The sequence below is a fragment of the Mustela lutreola genome, chromosome 5, assembly GCF_030435805.1.
Source record: "Mustela lutreola isolate mMusLut2 chromosome 5, mMusLut2.pri, whole genome shotgun sequence".
NCBI lineage: Eukaryota > Metazoa > Chordata > Mammalia > Carnivora > Mustelidae > Mustela > Mustela lutreola.
The window spans coordinates 103,141,038-103,154,327 of record NC_081294.1 but is presented as its reverse complement, the minus strand read 5'-3'; the positions used below and the strand labels follow the sequence as shown (position 1 = coordinate 103,154,327).

The window sequence follows — 13,290 nt, the reverse complement described above, 5'->3', positions numbered from 1 at the left end:
TATATTAATCACTGGCTTTTCTCCTCAGGCTTGCTGGGAAGTGGATCTTAACCTTTAGGGGTTAGGATTTTTTTTTTTTATTATTCACCGCCTTTGAATATAATCAAGCCCTCTTGTGCACACACATCTGTATTCCAAAAGGCAGGCATGATCATTACATATTCAGGTTCAGAGTAATGAATGTTTGGAACTCTGCCCTAGTAACAGTGTCCTCTGCACACCATAGATAGCGTGTGATGCCCTTATCAATACTCTCACTTTAGATTAAAAGGCACACTAACTGGATACATTTTCAGTCCCAGGTCACTCCTTAAATGTCTCCCTTTTGAATTACCCTTACATCAATTTCTGTTGATAAGAAAAATATTCTTATCTTTGAACTACAGACCAAGACAGGTCAACTACCTTTCATTCCCTGTTTTGTCAGTCTCTTGTGGAAGCAGTTGAGATGGCTCCCACCTCAAACACAGAAGACAGGCAAGGGAATCCCATAGGAAACATTGTCTAGCAGTAACCTCAGAGAATAACAAGAAATTGTTATTTGGAAAGCAGGGTTAGAAAGAAACCACCAGACTCCTACTGGGCATCTCTCGCAGTTGTTAGAGCAGCCATCTTTGAAAATGTCTTTTTCTTCATTCCTATAAGCTTTCCCCATCCATAACCATTACTAATCAAGATTAGAGCAGACAGTAAAAATTCATGCCTTCACAACTCAAGTCTTCCCACTGCTTGCATTTTGGGTGAGGCTTGGAAGAAGAATTATGATAAAAGCTTGTATATTTTCTACAGACATACCATTTCTATAAACAAGTCCAGCTCCTACATCACCCCTATCCCTATACTACAGAGAGAGTAATGTGGCAGTCTTCCATAGAAAGAGCATGCTCCCTTCAGAGAAAATGCCAAAATGGAAGAGCCCTCCCTGCATTACGACTTATACCTTCTCATCCCCAAATATAAGTCGGCTTACTACATGTGGTATTAAAATGTGCAGAATTTAGAGCAATCCAACAACATCTAGTAATAACATACATTTTGCAATGCCTTATTATATAATTTTTATAAATAAAATATCCCACCTGCATACATAAAGTGTCAAGGAGAAATAGAAAAAAATAACAAAATGTGTTTTTAAATATGTAAATGTTCTAGTGTAACAACTCTAAAATACAAAATGAAGACATGGAATGCTTGCTTCTAAGTGTATAATCACCATAAATAAAACAAAAACCAAGGAGACAAACAGAGGTGTGCTTATTAGCAACTTAAATACCACAATTGGTGTGTGCTACTGCTGGTGACATGATTGTTGGAAATGATGAGCAACTAACTCTTGGTAAGATTTTGAATAAAACAAAGGATAGCCTTCCCTTGATTGATTGATAAGTAGTTTCGCCCAAAGAAAATATATATAAAAACTATGCAAAAAATTACTTGTATTTTATAGAAATACAGAAAATACAGAAAAAGTTCTCGACTTGAATTATTAGAAATGAAATTTTTACTTAAATGGATGTCTGATGGGACACGGGAACGTTGTACAGTGTGTGAGACAACACTCTGTTGTGTGGAACTGCCCTATGCATTATGTCTTTGGTCAGTGGAACATGGGCTGAAGTGACATGCATGGGCCCTGAGCCGAGGCTTAAGAGGCATCACATGTTTCCACTCACCTTTCCTGTAGTTCTGTCATCTCCAGGCAAAAGATATAAACTGGGTAGCCAATTATTCCAAGTAGAATTAAAGACATGACCCTACCCTGTAATTCAGAGAAAACCTAGCAAAGGTCAATATAAATTAAAAATTCTGCCAGTCCAGAGATGCATGGGCAAAAAGAAATTGCTTTAGGTCACTAAATTTTAGAGCAACCAGTTAGGCACTATGATGTAGCAGTAAATATTAGATGTATCAAATGAGATTTCCTCTCCCCCCAAACCACCCCACCCCAGCATAAGGGAGGCAAGTACAGTTAAAGGAGGGATAGAAAAATCAATAACAAATTCACTGAGCATTATATCAAAAACTCATGATGTACTATAACTTGGCTAATTGAATTTAAATTTTAAAAAAAGAAATTCATGATGTTGGACAGGGAATGGATGGATATTGGGAAAAAGAAGGAATGGTGGGATCCAAGGAAAAGGTAGAAGCTAAGCAGCACTATAAAAAATATGCAACGCTGAGTCACTAGCTATAATGAGTTGCTGGGATATGGAAGAGTTCTCCAACAAACCATGCCAGTGTGAATTTCATGAGCTTGCTCCTCTACAATCACTAAGGAATAGAATCTGCAAAGTTTACCACAGTCTGACAGACTGTAAAGGCAGGCAAAGAGTAGTAAGAATTGAATATGGTTCATGGTTTTCACCAAATAAAACCCTTGTCATGAAAATTCAAATCATGGTTCATTTGTCTGTTCAGATTATAAACATGTATACACTAAACAACCATTAGATCATAGCACGCCTATGAGTAGTTAATTTTTATCAACAACTTTGCTTTTAAAGAAATTGGAATCTTTTGTAAACCTGGCTTCTATCATACAGATATTTGTAAAATTGATTAAATGTATCTGTCATTCTATCTAGTTACTAATGTTCTGATATTTTCAGAGCTGATTAATGGTAAATAAAGGAAATCGTGGGCTTAAATACTTGCAAATAACCACAGGCAATGATTCCATGTTCCAATGAGATAGGAATGCATTTTAAATAATTCACATACATTTTTAATGATCTACCGATAATGCCACATGACTCTGAAGTCTCTAGAATCTATACAAAAAAATTGACTGAAGTATCCAAAGCAATGAAGAAATACAATTAGATATAAGAATCACAAGAGTTCATAAAATACAAACAAACCAGTGATCTTAAATAACTATGCAATAAACTTGATAATCTAAATAAAATTGACAAATTTCTTTCTTTTTTTTTTTAAACACTGTTTACCAAAATGGATATAAGAAGAAATGGAAACTCTGGAGCATTTATCTATAAAAAGAAATCATTTTGTAATAAATCTTACATTCATTACAATCTGATATGAAATCTTATAATTTCATCCAGACTTAAAAGCACTGGATGAAATTCTGCACACATTCATAAGAAATATTAGCAAATCAGAAACAGAAGTGAATGTATCCAACCTGATAGAAGTGGAGGTCAAATGACAGAATTGCTCATGAGGGACTTAGACTCAGGTCACAGGTGGAACCAAGGAGAGTAGAGAACAAATTAGGACTGCTTTCCCTGCCTCTGGCATCTGGCGGACTGAGAGTTTGGCCATCCGGAGACAGCATCCTCTCTGGGCACAGTCATGACATTCTCAAGTCCATCAGCAGTGATAAGGCTCTGCCAAGCAGTTTCCCAGACAATGGGCATCTGAGCACGACAGGGAGAACGGTTAGGCACCTCCAGAAGGAGGTTACGTCTGGAAGAGACATGCAAGGTACTGCTAGAGTGCCGGGAATCACCCCTGTCAAGATCTGGGTGTTGGCTAAAGAGATGTGCTCTGTTTGTGAAAATCAGTTTAGCTATATCCTTTTAATATGCACATTTTGGTCTCCGCATATTATACTTCACTTAAAAAGGCTTAATAAATATTTAAAATGTGTTCTATGTGTCAAGAACCTGGAGTTACAAAGATCTCAGTGACTTGGCCTCTTCCCTTAAGTTCAAGGGACTCAGAATTCAGTGGGAAATCATGTAGAGAGTCACAATGACAAAGTGTGAAAAGCACTATGATGGTGGTGGCTACAAGGGAGAAACAAAGAAAGGGGCCCAAATTACCAGGAAGAGGTGTGAAGTTTTAAGCTGAGGCTTGAGGCAAGTCGGAGTCTTTTCCATGAGTGGGTATATGTTGAGAGTCGGGGTAGGGTAAGTGGTGGGAGGGAGAACATTCCAGACCCATGGAAGAGAAGATAAAAATCGTCCACCTCCCATCCCATCAAGTACACAGCCATAGGATGAAAAATGTTCCTAAAAGCAAAACATTCTGAGGAGAAATACAGGCTTTTGACAGCCACTGGACACACAAGATTTATTGAGAACACAGGTGGAAGATGGAAGAGAGGTCCTCGACTTTAATGACCTAAGTCAGCAATGCACAGCTCCTCTCAGGGTCCACTGTATTGGATGTTTATAGGTGAGTTCCCCTTTTTCATTCAAAATGAAAACAGCTTTATTGAGCACCAAAATAATTTATGTTCTCACAACCTCAATTACCTTCCTGTACTATGAACTAAAAAAATATCCATGGGAAAAACTGACACTGAATTTTAGCCACTAAAACATTAATATCTGGACATATTTGAGAAACATCATTACAAGGGCAACTTGAAATTAATTTTTACTAATTCTACTAATGCCTTAATTATAAAAGTAACATGTAATTATTGTTAAAAACTCAAATACTTCAGAAATATATGAAGTGAGAAGTATCAGGTCCTCTCCCTTTTAATCCCCAAAAGATAATAGTTTGGTCTTTGTCTTTCTAGGCTTTTTGATGTACTTTAATTTTTTAATAGAGACATATGACATATTCTGGTCAATAAATTGCTGTATTTTTTAATTCATAACTTATCTTCAAATATTTCCATGTTAGTACATGGAAATCGTTCTTTTCAATGGTTGTGCAGTATTTCATTATTTAGATAAACCATATTTGATCTGATCACCCTCTGAAGGACATTCAGATTGTTTCCAATTTTTCACTACCACAAATAATATGCACAGAACATCCTGTGCAAAATTCTCATGATTTGTCTTAATATTCTGGTACTTCTGAGCATGTCTGGAAGGGAAGGACTAAGACATCTCCCATTAAAGCACTTAGTCCAAGCAGAAGACCATCTGAGACCCATAATTTATGGTCTTAGGACAATGGGTTGGAGTCAGAAGGGAAAATGGATTGTGAATACAGGACGTGGTGTCACCTGCAATGTTTCTCACCAGCACAATATATTTGCACATCCTCTACACTCTCCAGGGACATTAGGAGCACTTGGTAGCATCAGGAGGTTCAATAATCCTGGAGCCAGGCATCCTGGGCAATGGGATGCTGCTGCAGGGGAAACAGAGGCAAGGACCACAGGCATTATCCCTGAGAGCTCAAAGAAGTAGTAAGACTCCTGCAGCAGACGGGGAATCCGCAGCTGTGGAAGGAATAAAACCAGGGGAATGACTGTGGATGCCAGTTTGGACCTGTATGTCTACCTCCACACTGACGTGGCTAAAAGGAAACCCTGGCTGCACATATAACGGGATACTTCAAAAAATAATTACCTTTATACTTAAATTACTTTCATGTTGAATGCAGCTCATAATTTGTTTAATGTGCATTAACTGGAGCATGGTGTCACATGTTGAAAATAATACTAGTGTGAAGGCAAACATGAGAATGTCCCAATGGAAATACTAGAATGTCGCTTCTTCAATACAAACATACAGAAGCACAAAAATTAAAAAAAGAAAAAATGGTGTACTTAGCACTACCAGAGAGTAATATTACAATGAGTATATTTTAAAACAAGCCAGTCAGAGCTGGAAATGACAAAGTGGGTCACCTTCTCTACCCATTGCTAAAACGCTTGGTTGTTCCCTGTGCAGAGGCTCCTGAGCTGTGTGACTCAGCTGGGTAATTTAAAGCAAAGAACAAACATTTCAGATATTTCTCTTAGAACAATTTCAACACCCCAAGATGACTATTTATCTTGTGTGGATCCACAGATTTAGAAACCTGAATACTGGAGGGGACAGAGTCTAAAATACATTGCCGGTGTTCCTGGCATTCCTACGAAGGCAGACCTAGAAACTGAAGCTGTGGTCTCTCAGCAACTGCAAGAATGGTGACAGGGAGGGAAGGTCCATGGAAATGACCCAAGGATGGGAGACCTAAAGCTAATTCTTTCTTTTCTTTTTTTTAAGATTTTATTTATTTATTTGACAGACAGATCACAAGTAGGCAGAGAGGCAGACAGAGAGAGAGAGAGGAGGGAGAAGGCTCCCTGCTAAGCAGAGAGCCCGATGCAGGTCTCGATCCCAGGACCCTGGGATCATGACCTGAGCTGAAGGCAGAGGCTTTAACCCACTGAGCCACCCAAGGGCCCCCTAAAGCTAGTTGTTTAAAAGTTTTTGATGCTCATTCAAAGATTTGGACCACACTGGATGGTTGTAATCAGGTGAAGACCGTCGTGATATACCAGTAAAGACACTGATTTTGGTTCAGTCAATTACAAACCATATAACAAGGGGGAAAAAAATCACAAGTTCTCTGAGTAATGAGAGGCCCAGGGTCATGATAAAGTCTGCATGATCCACATGCATAGGTATGTACAAATACACATAGGTTCCCAGGATTAGCTACTAACTGACAAAAGGAAAACATGGGGCCCCTTGTTCAAAAAGTTTCAAGAGGTGATGGCAGAGTATCAACCATACACAGGGGCTTTCTAACCATGAGACCCCCATGGGGCCCATGAAGCAAGCCCTCAGTGTTAACATTCCACAGATGGGAGCTCCTTGAGAATAGGACCTTAGGAATTGCACAGCTCAGTCTCCAGAGTACCTTGCATTAGGTAAATATTCAGGAAACATTTGACTACTTAGAGGATTGCATTATAATAAAAAGGAAGCAGGGTTTCCCACATTAAGAAAGAACCCTGTCATGTTATAAAACAAATACTGATTGAAGAGAAAAGACATCTTTTACAGTACAATGCCTGCAAAGCAACACAATAGCAGCTTTATGTATGTTTTCTCCATTTACCCTTTATACACAGTCCTAGAAAGTAGACATAAAAATCCTCTTCTGACAGCTGAAGAAATTAAGGCTCAAAGAGATTAAGAAACTTGGGGGTGCCTGGGTGGCTCAGTGGGTTAAAGCCTCTGCCTTCCACTCAGGTCATGATCTCAGGGTCCTGGAATGGAGCCCCCATAGAGCTCTCTGCTCGGCGGGGAGCCTGCTTCCCCCTCTCTCTCTGCCTGCCTCTCTGCCTACTTGTGATCTCTGTCAAATAAACAAATAAAATCTTTAAAAAAAAAAGAAAGAAAGAAAGAAATTTGTCTATGGTTATACCATTTTTCTCAAGCAGCTCATTAATTCATCTGATAAAATTTACTGAGCTCTTATGATGCTTCAGATTCTGTTTTAGACACTAGGGATAAACAGCAAGACCAAACAACAACCTATCTCTAATTCTGTCCTTGGCCACATGGAGTTTGTAGTTCAGCCATGAGAGACGGGCTTTAATGAAACAATCTCACTTTTTCAAAAGAGGAAACAGTAAAATAAACAAGTTTTATAAACAGAGTTGCCAGATTCAGCAAATAAGAACATAGGATGCCCAGATAAATTTAAATGTCATATAAACAACAAATAACATTTTACTGTAACTATGACCCATGCAATATTTGAGACACACTTAGATTAAGAGAAGTTTTATTAATCTGCATTCAAAGTTACTGAGTATCCTGTTTTTTTTCCAACTACCTTATTTATAAAGAAAAGAACACTGTAAGAGAATAAAGAATTTTCATCTCCCAAGAGGGTTGGGAAGCTGTCCCAGAAAGGAAAGATGATGGAAGTCTAAAGAACATCAGGAGTTAACATGGTGAAGGTAGGGTAGAGCACGTGATAAGGCTGCTGTAGCAGGACTGTGCTGATGTTTGAAGGTTGCTAGGACGGGAGAGGTTTGGAGGTTAAGCAAAGTGAAGTTACAGAAGTGAGCAGGGGCCAAGCCATCCAGGACCGTGAAGGCCAAGCTAAGGTTCTGGCACCAGAGCAATCTGCCACAAATGTTGCTCCTTCTCTCTGGGCCTTCCCTTCTGTGATACCATCTACCTAACTGTCTCCACAGGGTTCTTCCCAACCACCCCTCTCACTCAACTCTGCCTCTGACTCCTACCACAGAACTGGGTCCTCTTGAAGTCTGTCTTTCCAGCTGGAAGGTGATTTCCCTGAGAGCTTCAAGCAGAGATTCAATAAACATCGAAGAGAACAACACAGCCTACAAAGCCCTGTCATGCTGCTACCCTGTCAAGTACTAGTTCAAGCACTCCTGCAAGGGTAGACCCCTATTGAAGACATATAACCCACTTGGCAGATCCTGGTAAACAGTATATTCTGGGCCCACGCATAGAATTACTTAGAATATCTAGGATGAAGTTCAGACATCTCCATTTGAATCAGCTCCCCAGGAAAGCATGATACACAGGACTACTGAGAATCATAGGTCTCTTCAGCTATACACAGAGTCTAATCCACAGGATTTTCAGAGTAGCAAATAATAAGAAAAAGCACTTGGTCTAATCAGTCATAATTTTCATTGTGCTCTTGAGTTGTAAGAGGGCCCAAGTGCTATAAGGAGACTAAAGCCCATTAATAGAGTTCTTACTTTCCAGTATTAATCATCTGCAGGACATCCTGTCCACAGGAAATGATAGAGCAGCCATGGTATGCATTGGGGGCTCAAGAGAAAGCATTTAAAATTTGTCATGTTAGGGGCACCTGTCTGATTCAGTTGGTAGAGTGTACAACTCTTGATCTTGGGGTTGTAAATTTGGGCCTCACATTGGGTATAGAGATTATTTAAAAACAAAATCTTTAAATAAAATAAAATAAAACTTGTCATGTTAAATTCATCTGAGTATCTGCTTGACTGAGATTAGTAAACCTGAGATTATTTTTCAATCTTGGTCTTTTAAAAATGTTTTAATCCAGGGCGCCTGGGTGGCTCAGTGGGTTAAGCCGCTTCCTTCGGCTCAGGTCACGATCTCAGGGTCCTGGGATCGAGTCCCACGTCGGGCTCTCTGCTCGGCGGGGAGCCTGCTTCCTCCTCTCTCTCTCTCCCTCTCTCTGCCTGCCTCTCTGCCTACTTGTGATCTCTCTGTGAAATGAATAAATAAAATCTTTTTTAAAAATGTTTTAATCCATAATCATAATGGCATAATACAAAATCTAGCAGATCAATTATTCTACAAAAACAGAGCCCACAGTTCCATGTAAAATCGCAATGTGAGTTAACAAAAACACTTCTTATATTCTACTTACAAGTAAAGTTCAAATTTAAAATATAACTCATCAAGGGATAAAGAAAGGTGTGGTATACACACAATGGAATATTATTCAACCATAAAAAAAGAATGAAATCTCGCCATTTGCAATATGGATGGAATTAGAGGGTATTGTGCTAAGTGAAGTAAGTCAGTCAGAGAAAGACAAATGTTTTGTGATTTCATTTATATGTAGAATTTAAGAAACAAACAAATGAACAAAGAAAAAATGAGAGATAAACAAAAAGCAGGCTCTTGAATTTGCAGAACAAATTGGTGGTTACCAGAAGAGAGGTGGGCAGAGGGATGGGTAAAATAGTTGAAGGGGATTAAGAGTTCACTGATCATGATGAGCACTGAGTAACGTACAGAACTGTTGAATCACTATATACTTCACTTGAAACTAACATAACAGCCTGTATTAACTATACTGGAATTAAAATTTTAAAAAATAAAATAAAATATAACTCATCATGTATTTCTGTATTTCACGGAGGGAAAGAATATCAGAACCAGAAAAGTACCAAACTACCCAATGCACGGATCTTTCTCCATTTATTTCTGGTGAATCATGGGTTTTCCCTCGGTACAGCCGCACTGGCTAAATAGGGCATCTTAACTTTAACCATTCATAGATATGCCGCATTATGTATGAATAACATGAATAACAACACTGTGAGTAGTTAGGAAGGCATTTTGACAAATCAGATGTTTTTATTCATGAACTGTATTATCAACATTAGAGTAAGAGATAATATCCTTAATTATAGGAAATGGATTTTCTGAGACTTGTGGTCACGTGATACATTGCACATTATGATACCCTTTGTGGTCATCTCTTTAAGGGTGGAAACTGCATCCTGTTTTCTGAGGCACCTTCCACACTTAAGGAATATGACTGGATTAATAATGAGTAGAATTTTTACTTAAAAGCTCTTAGGCTAATCTGCTGCTCACACAGTCTGACTGTCATCAGGTCATGAAAAATAAATCTGCCTTCTCTACAACATCACCCAAAACACTCAGATGTAATCCAGAGCTTCCCCCACCCCTTCTCCAGACAGCAGCTAATGGCATCTGATTTTATATAAGACTGTTAGGAAAAGTCTATTGTCTGCATTTGCTGACATTGAAAGCTAAATTTCATTAAAAGAACAGCACTGGTGAATGTCTCCAGAATTTTCTAAAAGATAAAATTGTTTTCCTTTTCCCTTAAAGGGACTGTGTTTCATATTTTCCATTCATAGAGAATTTGTAGGCACAAAGCTGAGACCATCATCTTCTATCCTCAAAACAACTTTGTAGTAAGAGCTAGTCTGAGCTATTTTTCAGACTTCTCAAATGTGGAGGATGAACCCAAGAGGATAAGTCACTTGTCAGAAGTGATTATAACATAACGCTTGGAAAAGCCAGGACTAGGATCTTTGTCTCTGGGCTCTTTGATGACTGCCTTCCTTTTTACCTTCCTTCCTCCCCTCCACCTCCCCCCTTTCAATCCTTTTGCCATATATCCTGCAAATCTGGAGTCATTCAGCAAAGCCAGTAGAAAAACCTTTGTCAGGAGGCTTCCAGAAGTGGGGTCTTTTTAAAAAATAATAATAAATAAAATGAAACATAGATTGGGCTTTTTATTTTCCCCCGGGGAATGCTTTTAACACACATTTTTCTGTCCTAAAGGAGAAATGCCGCACACTATATTGAAAGCCATTCTCAAGCCCCACTTAGAGGCCAGGTGTCCTGACAAACCTGAAGAATGGTGAAGGGGTGGATGAGCATTATGGCATCTCATGAACCTCAACGTCAAAGCTTTCACATGAAAACCTGCCACCAGCACGAGGCCTTTCGGAACTTGCCCCAGAAAACGCGTGAACGCCAAAGTGATGAATGCCAAATGCTCTTCCAGAATTATGGCTAAACTGAAACAACTTGCTCCTGCTATCAAGCAACTAAATATTTAGGAAGGCAGTCTGCTGAGAGAGGAAGCCATCAGGGCATTCCCACTGCGGCGCCTTAAAAGACGCCCCATCTTTCGATCCCGGGAGAGAGCCTAGTCGCTGCGGCGCCTTCCCGGCACTGTGGCGCACTGCGGAGCTGCGGGCCGGCCCGCAGACCCAGCCCTGCTGGGCCTTCCTCGCCGCCGGGGCCGCAGCGCACCCCCAACCCCCAACAGTCGCCTTGCAGCCCCGCCCGGTGCGCGCTGTCTGCGCGGGGTGCGCTGCGGGGCATCCATCACCCGAGAGACTTTGACGCACACGCGCGCTCTTCCAGATCAAGACTCCGCCACCTCCCCTCCAGCCCCCACCCGCGCCTGCCCCTCGCGGGTCTGCATTTGCATCACTAGCACACGCAGCGGGTGACGTGAGCGCCCCCCCCCCCACAACCGCCGACTCTAGCCGTCCAGGCGGCCCCTCCTGCCACTGTGACTCAGCCCCACCCCCTCCACCCCCGCGCGCCCGGCGCCTAAGGTCCCCGCACGCCCACAGAAAGGCCCTGGGTTTTGTGCATCTGCCGCGGGGTGCCCGCTGCCCCACAAGTTCATCTCCATATTCTGCAGTCTTCATGGGCCCAGCTCTGGGGAGGGTCCCCGCGACAAGCTGGAGAAAAGTGTTCCCAGTTCTAGAACCCAGGCGGAAGGGAAAGAGTCTGATCATTGAAAGGGTCAAGTGTATTGAGTGATCGCCGCCACAGCTCTCACCGCCACCTGAAATGACCCAGGTAGCTCGTTTATGGGTCATAGCCCCTCTCCCGCCCTGAGCCTCACGCCATTCCGTCTATTTCGCCGCACTTGGAGCACAGTGGGCGCTCAGTAGGTTTTGCTGAATAAAGGTGTCGTGTATGTAGTGAAGTGCGGCACTTACAAACAGCCACAGCCCCGCGGGATTCCCTGTTCTCCATCCCTCTCCGGTTCTCGCGCAGACACTAGACGGGGGCTTCGGGGACATCCGTGGCATAGTTTTTTAAGCCCCGGGGCTTCTTTCAGGCTCGCACAGCGCCCAATGCGGCTGGCTGCCTCTGCTCTCCCGCCACCCGCAGGTCTGCAGAGGGATCCCCGCCGGAAAATTGAGCCCAAAGCTGGGGTCGGAGTACAGGTGGGACGCCTGGCTGGGGCTCGGAGCTGCTTGTTTTGATTCAACCTCACCCTCCCCGTCCATCCACGTAAGCAAAGTATTGTGGAGGTCCCCACGGAAGGCGGGCGCGGCTTTCGAATCCCGGCTGCCGCCCTCCAGCGTCCCCCGGGAATCCGGGCTAAAGTGCGCCCGGCTCCCCGACCTACCCTGGGCATCCGAGAGTCACTTCATCTGCTTTACCCTGAATTCCCCCGTCCCGCCCCAGCAAAAAAGCACCCGCCCGGGCAGCACCAGGCACCTGCAACCGTTTCCTCAGGGGCACGCGGGGCAAAGTTGCGCTTTTACAAGGCAGTAAAAAGTTCCCCACGCTGCAGCACCCGGCTCCCGGGTCCGGAAGGGAAATTAGGCGGCGGCTGGAAAACCTGCCACCGCTGCCGGGGTCCCTCACTCACCGCTCTGGCCGCCTGGGACCCCCTGCTCTAGGTGGTGTCAGCGCTGCAGCTGCTGCCTCGCGGGCGTCGCTCGAGCTCGCTCCCTGGGGCCGCCTCCGTCTGCCACTCTCGCCTGCAGCGCGCGGAGTGGTGACTCCTCCGAGCGTGTCAGCGACGAAAGGAGGGGCGGGAAAGTGGCTCCGGGCTTGCACGCTGCGGTCCTCCTCCCCCTCCTCCGCCTGCGCCTCCTCCCCTCGGTGCTGCAGTGCCGGGCGGCGGCGTGGCGAGAGTACTAGCGGTGCGCAGGGAGGGAGTCACCGCGCACAGGGGAGGCGGGAGCGGCGCACGACTCGGTGCGGGGCGGGCTGACTGGCTCCGGGAAGTCGGGGTGCTAAGGTCTTGCTGCAGCGTGGAACCGGGGGCATGGGGGGAGGGGCGGAGCCACCCCCAAGTGGCAAGTACTTTCGGAGGAGTCATGGCTCCGAGAGTTTGCAGCGAGGGTAAAGCGTGACTCTGAGTGGTGTACTGGGGGCGGCGCCCCTAGTCTGGTCCCCCAAGACACCAAGGAATTCTGAGTGCGGGACCTAGCTGCTGCCAGGGGAGGGAGGGTTTGCCCCCTATTTCTGGGCCTGGGACTGACTGTTAACCTCAACTCGTCTTCCAGAGAGCCATTTGGCAGGGCTAAGTTGACCAGTTCCTTCACCCTCCACCTCCGCACGGGCATACAAGTCGACTGGA

General features: G+C 43.4%; 1 protein-coding gene across 1 annotated transcript in view; it reads right to left on the bottom strand.

The window, feature by feature from the left end:
• SV2C (synaptic vesicle glycoprotein 2C) overlaps positions 1-12,842 on the bottom strand; it is a 213,980-nt gene extending 201,138 nt beyond the window's left edge. Inside the window, exon 1 of the mRNA XM_059175276.1 lies at positions 12,574-12,842. The gene's annotated coding sequence lies outside the window, so the exon portion shown is untranslated. The remainder of the gene's footprint in view (positions 1-12,573) is intronic.
• Positions 12,843-13,290: the final 448 nt, after the last annotated feature.